Genomic DNA, 9,701 nt, shown 5'->3' on the forward strand with positions numbered 1-9,701 from the left:
TTAATTAAGTGGACAAATAAATTCTCCAAAATTCGAATAAAAAGCTAAAATATGGTATTTTTGAGTTAATTTGTCCCCTCTGTTACCGGTCCACTCTGTGACTTATTAACTCCAAAAACTCCAAAAATTAAAAAAAATACTGCTGGTTATGGATTCCTATTGTTGATACCATCCGTAACCACATGAGGCCAATTATAAACATATTTGGCCAACTTAATTTTTAAAAATTACAAAATTCAGAATGGTCATGTTTTTTAAGAACGACCCATACATTTTTTGCCTTACTTGCTTTCTGACTTTGAATTAATAAACATCATTTTGTGTCTCTATACTAGAAGCGATATTTTCCAAAGTTTTTTACTTGGAACTCGAATCACAAAAAGGTAATACATTGAACAGGTTATGGGTCCAGGTGCAAATTCCTGGGGACCAAGTGATACATATAAAGTGATTCTGTATTGCAATGAGTTCGTTGCTTTTCAATATTGAAAAATTAGATGTGTCCTGGTGCATCAAGAGTTATGGTCCGTTACGTGCGGAGAAACTGCTCGTCCAGCTGAAGGTGCGGATTTGAAAGATGTGCTCTTGTGGAAAGCAAAAGACGACAAAGCAAAAGCGACTATAATACTCACCATTACTCCTATGCAAATAAGCCACGTGAAAAACTGCAAAACAGCAAATGAAGCATGGAAACGGCTAGAAGAGGTACATCGACCAAAAGGCCCGGTGAGAAAAGTAACATTGTTCAAACAATTACTTGCTACTCGAATGACTGATGGCGATTGCGCCCAGAAATACGTTTGCAAATTTTCGGCAGTTGCGGAAAAACTCGCAGAAATAGGAGTTTGTCTCCAAGAAGATTTGTTCGTAATCATGCTTCTTGCTAGCCTTCCAAAATCTTACGAAAATTTGGTGGTTGCTTTGGAATAACGTGATGAGCTACCGTCGCTTAGTGCGGTTAAATTAAATTGATAGAAGAAGGCGAACGGCGTAAAGCATGCAGTTCGGAGTATGCCGAATGTAGTGCACAGGCATTTATAGCACAAGAAAACACATGCGTTAAAAATAAGTATTCTGCGAACGCAAAGACATACGACAAAACAAGTGCCGAAATCAAAAGCAATGACAAAAGCAGTGACAATAGCAAACGGGCGAATTTTAAATGCTACAGCTGCGGTAAGAAAGGCCACTTTGCTGCTCAGTGCAAAGAAAAACGACGAGAACATTCGGTACAGCGAATTGTAAAGAAGAATGGTTTGTTTGCTGCAATCAGTGACAGAGTCCTACATGCCGATGCTTGGTGCGTCGACAGCGGAGCTTCTTCACACTTGTGTTGCAATCGCAACATGTTCGATAAGTTCGAGGCATGTGACGAAACAATAATGCTTGCTGGTGAAAATGAAATTACAGCAACAGGCAAAGGGGTTGTGCGCTTGAAGACAAAGGAGTTCGACGTCACACTTGTTGATGTTTTGTTCGTGGAAGGTTTGCAGTGCAACTTTATGTCAGGTGCAAAGGCAGTAGACAGCGGCTACATCGTTGAGTTCAGAGGAAATAAAGCAGCGATCATGGACAAGCACGGTGGAATTATTTTTAGTGCTATCAAGGTCTGTGATCTGTATTTATTTCAACCAAATAAAAACAAATTGTACTTTTCGAGGAAAGCGATTGATGACGTGATGAAAAGGCATGCGCGTTTTGGCCATTTAAATTTTGCAAGTCTACGGGAGCTGAGTAATAAACAAATGGTGGTTGGATTGACACTCAACGTACCAGCAGATGTCAATTGTGCTTTGTGCATGTCCAGTAAATGCAGTCAGCGTCCATATTGTAGTGCAAAAAATTCTGCAGAAGACATACAAAGCGTCAATCGGCGGGGCTCGATACATATTGACATTTACTGATGATAAGACACGCTTTATTTTTATTTATTTTTTTAAACACAAAGACGAAGTGTTTGATAAATTCAAAGAATTTAAGGCAATGGCAGAACGCCAAACCGGCGAAAAACTTAAGGTCCTAAGAAGCGACAATGGGGCAGAATTTGTAAACAACAATTTTGATGAGTATTTGAAAGCAAATGGTATTTTGCGACAATTGACGGTACCCTATACGCTTCAACAAAACGGGGTAGCAGAGAGGCTAAACCGTACGCTCATTGAAATGGCAAGGTGCATGCTGCTCAGTGCAGGTGTTGATGAGCCATTGTGGGCTGAGGCAGTGTATACAGCTGCATATTTGAGAAACCTTTCACCAACTAAGGCATTGGGCACGGTAACACCATACGAAGCATGGCACGGTCGCAAGCCAACAGTAGCACATTTACGAGCATTTGGGTCATTTGCTGTGGCACTCGATAAACGACAACGAGGAAAATTCAAACCAAGGGGAAGGAGTACACCATGGTTGGTTACTCTGATACGGCAAAGGCGTACAGATTGTATGATCGCGAAACGAAGCGCTTAATTGTAAGCAGAGACGTGTACTTCATCCAAAATACAGAATGCAGGCAGCATTCCGAGTCGACTCATGCAGCAGCGATAGAGAATGTTATAGCGAATATTGATACAATTGCAAGTGAAGTCGGTGTCGAAGTTCTTGGCGATGCGCAACAGGAAATAAGTGTGGTTGATCAAGTTCAAAGCGATGTGGATTCTAGTGGTTCGCAGTCTGACAGAAGCGAAGATGATTTTGAATCTGCAGAAGAGGAGCCAGTTGCAGCAAAGCGCGATCCAGGCAGACTTAAGCTAGTTCGTTCTGGAGGGTGTGGTAGACAAAAAAGGTATACAATTATTTTAGCATGATGGCAACAGGTGATGTCAAAGTACCTGTGACAGTAGACGAAGATCTAACAAGTGAATTGGCAGAACATTGGTACAACGCAATGCAGGTCGAGTATGGCTCGTTGTTAAAAAACAAAACATGGGAACTCGTGGAGATCCCTAAAAGGCAAAAGGTGGTGAGAAATAAATGGGTGTTTTCTGTAAAGAGAGACAAAGAGGGCAATATAGAGCGTTTTAAAGCAAGGCTGGTAGCGAAGGGTTGCTCGCAAATTTACGGTGTCAACTATACAGAAACATTCTCTCCTGTCATTCGCTATAGTACAATAAGGATGATATTTGCTATTGCGGCAGAATACGGCCTTCATCTCCATCAAATGGATGTATCTACCGTGTATCTGAACAGCGAATTAAACGACGATGTTTTTATGAGCCAACCGGAGATGTTTGTGGACCAGCGTTACCCAAATCATTGTTTAAAGTTAAAAAAGGCTCTATACGGGCTTAAGCAATCAGGTCGGCAATGGAATATAAAATTGGATTCCATATTGAAACAGATCGGTTTCAAGCAGTGTGAGAATGAGCCCTGCGTATACGTTGATCATCATGACGGGCAGATAAACATAATACTTTGATGATTTGTGGATTGCGTGTTCTGACTATAATAATATGCAACATGTTAAAGGTGTGATTGCAAAACAATTTGAGGTGGTGGATAAAGGTCAAGTTGAACACTTTTTAAGCATGGAGGTCGAAAGAGATGGCGAACCTGGGGCAATTGCTGTAAGCCAAAAGGGGCATATAAGAAAATTACTACGTAAGCATTCCGTTGGATCCTGGACACAGAGTTAATGGCGATGACGAAACTTGAAAGAAAGCTGACCAGGTGCAATATCAATCCATCATCGGTTCACTAATGTACTTAGCTGTATGCACACGACCAGACATCTTCCACTCGGTATGCAAAGAAACACGGATCCACATGTAGAGCATCTAGCAGCGGCAAAGCGTATATTGAGGTACTTGTGCACCACACTAGATACGCAATTAAAATACCACAAGACAGGTAAACCAATCGAATGCTTTGTGGACGCAGTCTGGACGGCGACGCAAGCGATCGTGAGTAGTATAGGGGATATGCGATTATTTTAGCTGGAGGGGTTTTTTCTTATGAATCAAAGAAGCAGCAGACAGTAGCACTCAACAGCACCGAGGCTGAATACATGGCATTGACATGTGTTGTGAAAGAAGCCGTTTATTTAAAGCAGTTTTTGAGCGAAATGGAGATTGAATGTCCTAAGACTATGATCGTGAACGGAGATAACTTGAGCGCGATGAATCTGGTGAAGAATCCCGTATATCATTCCCGGAGTAAACATATTGATATAAAATATCACTATATCAGAGATGTTTATCGAGCAGGCGAAATCGAGCTAAATTTTTGTAGCAGCAGCAATATGATCGCCGATATACTTACAAAGAATCTAGCTAGGCCTACACATGAGAAATAACCTAATAAGTATGTTGGGTTTAAATTAAATATCAACTGTTTGTAATGCATGAATATGTTCATTGAGGAGGCATGTTGAAATGCAACTCTGTCGTCAACTCACATATTCACGCAACCCTGTATTATTTTTAGTATAAATTTTTTACCTTACTTGCTTTTTGACTTTGAATTAATAAATATCGTTTTGTGTCTATACTAGAAGCGAAATTTTCCAAAGTTTTTTACTTGGAACTCGAATCACAAAAAGGTAATACATTCAACAGCTACATTATCGGGTTGTATATTAAATTAAAGTGCAAGCTCCATATGTTATCTAAAAAATTGTCAGATTTCAAATCGGTGAAGTAGGTGCTAAAATATAAGCACTTAAACATATTCTTGACTTACTCTCAACGTATATATATATAATTGCTCAGTCATACGACTTAGTTAGGGCGATCTGTTAGCTACGGAATTGAGTTGTATATCAAATTAAAGATCAAACTCCTCAGGTTATTTAAATACTGTCAGATTTAACATCGGTGAAGCAGCGTCGGGTATAAGCGTTTAAACATTTTCTTGACTCACTCTCAACGTATCTATATATAATTGCTCAGTCATACGACTTAGTTACGGCGATTTGGTGTAGCTATAGAATTGAGTTATATATCAAATTAAAGTGCAAGCTGCAATTACGGTTACCGTGTTTCTTACAAAAGTAAAATTGGCAGCAAAAATAATAGTGAGCAGTGTTATCTATTGAAAAGTATTTAACAAATATCCGTGGAATTTAGATTCGGATTCGTGTTATTCATAGTTTCGAAATTTATTTCGCGAAAGCAAAAAATAAAAATAGCTTAGATCACTTTCTTTTTTAAACACCTAGGATATCACTGACAAATTTAAAGGGCACAGGATGACGGTAAAATTCAAATTTCTAAAAATTTGTTGATGCGATTTTTTAAATGAATGTTCCAAATTAACCGGTATGCATATTTATGTATTTTAAACTTTTTAAAATCAGTGGTTGAATTTTTGTACTGAAAGTGTTAAGAAAGCTTTAGTTTAAAAGCGTGATACTAAATGCCTTTCACCATGAAACGGGGCCAAATTTAAAAGATTATTGCATTTCAGACTACGGCTAATAAAGCCCTTGGTCGGATATTGTGAAAGGTTGGACTATACCTTAAAAATTACTGTTTTCTCACGGGCCACTGTACGAAGCTATGAGTAGAGTAATGCCCTTTAATAACTTAAAAATTATCTTGGGTTATAAGGTCTCTAGCAATACAAGTTTAATTGTTGTCTTTTCCGAAGTTCTTTAAATAAATTTTGAGCTAAATACTGAGGTATATTCATGAACATCCCGTTTTATTTTTTACCTAAGTTTAAATACTTAATATCTGCAAGTATTTCTTTAAGGCATTCACCCGAATCTCGGGGGGTTATCACTAGTCTCTATATAATTGATCAGTCATAAGACTTATTTAGGGCGATCTGGTGTAGATACAGAATTGAGTGGTATATCAAATTAAAGTGCAAGCTCCATAGGTTATCCAGAAATTGTCAGATTTCAAATCGGTGAAGCAGGTGCTAAAATATAAGCGTTTAAACATTTTCCTGACTCATTCTCAACGTATCTATATATAATTGCTCAGTCATACGACTTATTTAGGGCGATGCAGAAATGTATCTAGATGCTCTAGGGATATTTCTGCATCAAAAAGAAAATTTTGAAAAAAATGTCGCTTACGTTATTTTGGCGGTTCGGGCTCGATATAATTGTTCAATCATGCGACTTAGTTAGGGCGATCTGGTGTAACTACCGAATTGAATTGTATATCGAATTAAAGTGCAAGCTCCATAGGTTATTCAAAAATTTTCAGATTTCAAATCGGTGAAGTAGGTGATAAAATATAAGCATTTAAAGATTTTCTTGACTCACTCTCAACAAATCTATATATAATTGCTCAGTCATACGACTTAGTTAGGGCGATCTGGTGTAGCTACAGGATTGAGTCGTATATCAGATTAAAGTGCAAGCTCCATAGGTTTTTCGAAAATTGTCAGATATCAAATCGGTGAAGTAGGTGACAAAATATAAGCATTTAAAGATTTTCTTGACTCACTCTCAACAAATCTATATATAATTGCTCAGTCATACGACTTAGTTAGGGCGATCTGGTGTAGCTACAGAATTGAGTTGTATATCAAATTAAAGATCAAGCTCCACAGGTTATTCAAATATTGTCAGATTTAACATCGGTGAAGCAGGTGCTAAAATATAAGCGTTTAAATATTTTCTGACTCACTCTCAAAGTATCTATATATAATTGCTCAGTCATACGACTTATTTAGGGCGATCTGGTATAGCTACAGAATTGAGTTGTATATTAAATTAAAGTGCAAGCTCAATAGGATATCCGAAAATTGTCAGATTTCAAATCGGTGAAGTAGGTGACAAAATATAAGCATTTAAACATTTTCTTGACTCACTCTCAACGTATCTATATATAATTGCTCAGTCATACGACTTATTTAGGGCGATCTGGTATAGCTACAGAATTGAGTTGTATATTAAATTAAAGTGCAAGCTCAATAGGATATCCGAAAATTGTCAGATTTCAAATCGGTGAAGTAGGTGACAAAATATAAGCATTTAAACATTTTCTTGACTCACTCTCAACGTATCTATATATAATTGCTCAGTCATACGACTTATTTAGGGCGATCTGGTATAGCTACAGAATTGAGTTGTATATTAAATTAAAGTGCAAGCTCAATAGGATATCCGAAAATTGTCAGATTTCAAATCGGTGAAGTAGGTGACAAAATATAAGCATTTAAACATTTTCTTGACTCACTCTCAACGTATCTATATATAATTGCTCAGTCATACGACTTAGTTAGGGCGATCTGGTGCAGCTACAGAACTGAGTTGTATACAAAATTAAAGTGGAAGCTCCGTAGGTTTTTCGAAAATTGTCAGATTTAAAATCGGTGAAGCAGGTGCTAAAATATAAGCGTTTAAACATTTTCTTGACTCACTCTCAACGTATCTATATATAATTGCTCAGTCATGCGATTTAGTTAGGGCGATCTGGAGTAGCTACAGAATTGGGTTGTATATCAAATTAAAGATCAAGCTCTACAGGTTATTCAAAAATTCTCAAATTTCAAATCGGTGAAGTAGGTGCTAAAATATACCTAAGCGGTTAAACATTTTCTTGACTCACTCTCAACGTATCTATGTATAATTGCTCAGTCATACGACTTAGTTAGGGCGATCTGGAGCAGCTACAGAATTGAGTTGTATATCAAATTAAAGTGCAAGCTCCATCGGTTATTCAAAAATTGTCAGATTTCAAATCGGTGGAGTAGGTGCTAAAATATAAGCGTTAAAACATTTTCTTGACTCACTCACAAAGTATCTATATATAACGTCTCAGTCACATGACTTAGTTAGGGCGATCTGGAGTAGCTGCAGAAGTGAGTTGTATATCAAATTAAAGTGCAAGCTGCAATTGCAGTTACCGTGTTTGTCACAAAAGTAAAATTGGCAGAAAAAATAATAGATAGCAGTGTAATCTATTGAAATATATTTACCAAATATCCGTGGAATTTTGATTCGGATTCGTGTTATTCATAGTTTCGAAATTTATTTCGCGAAAGCAAAAAATAAAAATAGCTTAGATCACTTTCTTTTTTAAACACCTAGGATATCACTGACAAATTTAAAGGGCCCAGGATGACGGTAAAATTCAAATTTCTAAAAATTTTTTGATACGATTTTTTAAATGAATCTTCCAAATTAGCCGGTATGCATATTTATGTATTTTAAAATTTTTAAAATGAGTGGTTGAATTTTTGTACTGAAAGTGTTAAGAAAGCTTTGGTTTAAAAGCGTGATACTAAACGCCTTTCACCATGAAACGGCGCCAATTTTAAAAGATTATTGCGTTTCAGACTACGGCTAATAAAGCCCTTGGTCGCATATTGTGAAAGGTTAGACTACACCTTAAAAATTACTGTTTTCTCACGGGCCACTGTACGAAGCTATGAGCAGAGTAAGGCCCTTTAATAACTTAAAAATTATCTTGGGTTATCAGGTCTCTAGCAATACAAGTTTAATTGTTGTCTTTTCCGAAGTTCTTTAAATAAATTTTGAGCTAAATACTGAGGTATATTCATGAACATCACGTTTTATTTTTTACCTAAGTTTAAATACTTAATATCTGCAAGTATTTCTTTAAGGCATTCACCCGAATCTCGGGGGGTTATTACTAGTCTATATATAATTTCTCAGTCATACGACTTATTTAGGGCGATCTGGTGTAGCTACAGAATTGAGTTGTATATTAAATTAAAGTGCAAGCTCAATAGGTTATCCAAAAATTGTCAGATTTCAAATCGGTGAAGTAGGTGCTAAAATATAAGCGTTTAAACATTTTCTTGACTCACTCTCAACGTATCTATATATAATTGCTCAGTCATACGACTTANGGCTCAGTCATACGACTTATTTAGGGCGATCTGGTGTAGCTACAGAATTGAGTGGTATATCAAATTAAAGTGCAAGCTCCATAGGGTACCCATAAATTGTCAGATTTTAAATCGGTGAAGTAGGTGCTAAAATATAAGCGTTTAAACATTTTCTTGACTCATTCATTCATTCATTTTATTTAACCCTGCTTATAAACTGTTTGTTTTTAGCAGGCTTTCTAATAGTTACATTTGAGTTTACATGTTTGAGAGTTACATAATTATTCGCAAATGTATTAAGAGTGGAAGTATTTTACGAAGTATTAAAAAATAAAAAGTTTACAAAATTTAATCGTTTAATATGTTGGCTCTGAATCGCAAACAGTTAACAACATAGAGGTACACCATCCTGACTGTAAATTGGTCTGTCAATTGAAATATATACATTGGATTGTTTTCAGATTCCTTTAGAAGTGGTCCTAGGTAGTAGTCCCTAAAGGAAGAATAAATTGGGCACTTGAAGAGCAGATGCTCTAGGCTTTCCATTTTATCTAAATTGCACTGGGTACATAAAGCATTTGGGTCTATTTTATAAACCAGGCCTTCGATGCAAAACCTTATGTTGTACTTCGTCGACAGGCGAACTTGGGCAAACATTTTACTCATGTAGAAGTTGTTCCTAAAGAGAAGATATGGGGCCACACTTTCGTCGAGTGATCGTAAAATTTTGCAGTTCATGGAGGGAGAATTGGAACAACTTAGTACATCCTGAAATTTTAAAAGACGATCAATGCGCTCAAAAGCTAGTTGCTCTAAAGCTTTCCAGGCATCCGAGCTCAGCGTCTCCCATATATGAGATAAACCAATTTTGTTTAAGAATTGGTTGAATTGTGTTACCCAGTTGTATTCAGGTTCCGCATTTGTGTTTAAATGATAATAAACCAGTCTAA

Source organism: Rhagoletis zephyria, unplaced genomic scaffold (genome assembly GCF_001687245.7).
Source record: "Rhagoletis zephyria isolate East Lansing unplaced genomic scaffold, Rhagoletis_zephyria_1.1 Rzeph_scaffold_00920, whole genome shotgun sequence".
NCBI lineage: Eukaryota > Metazoa > Arthropoda > Insecta > Diptera > Tephritidae > Rhagoletis > Rhagoletis zephyria.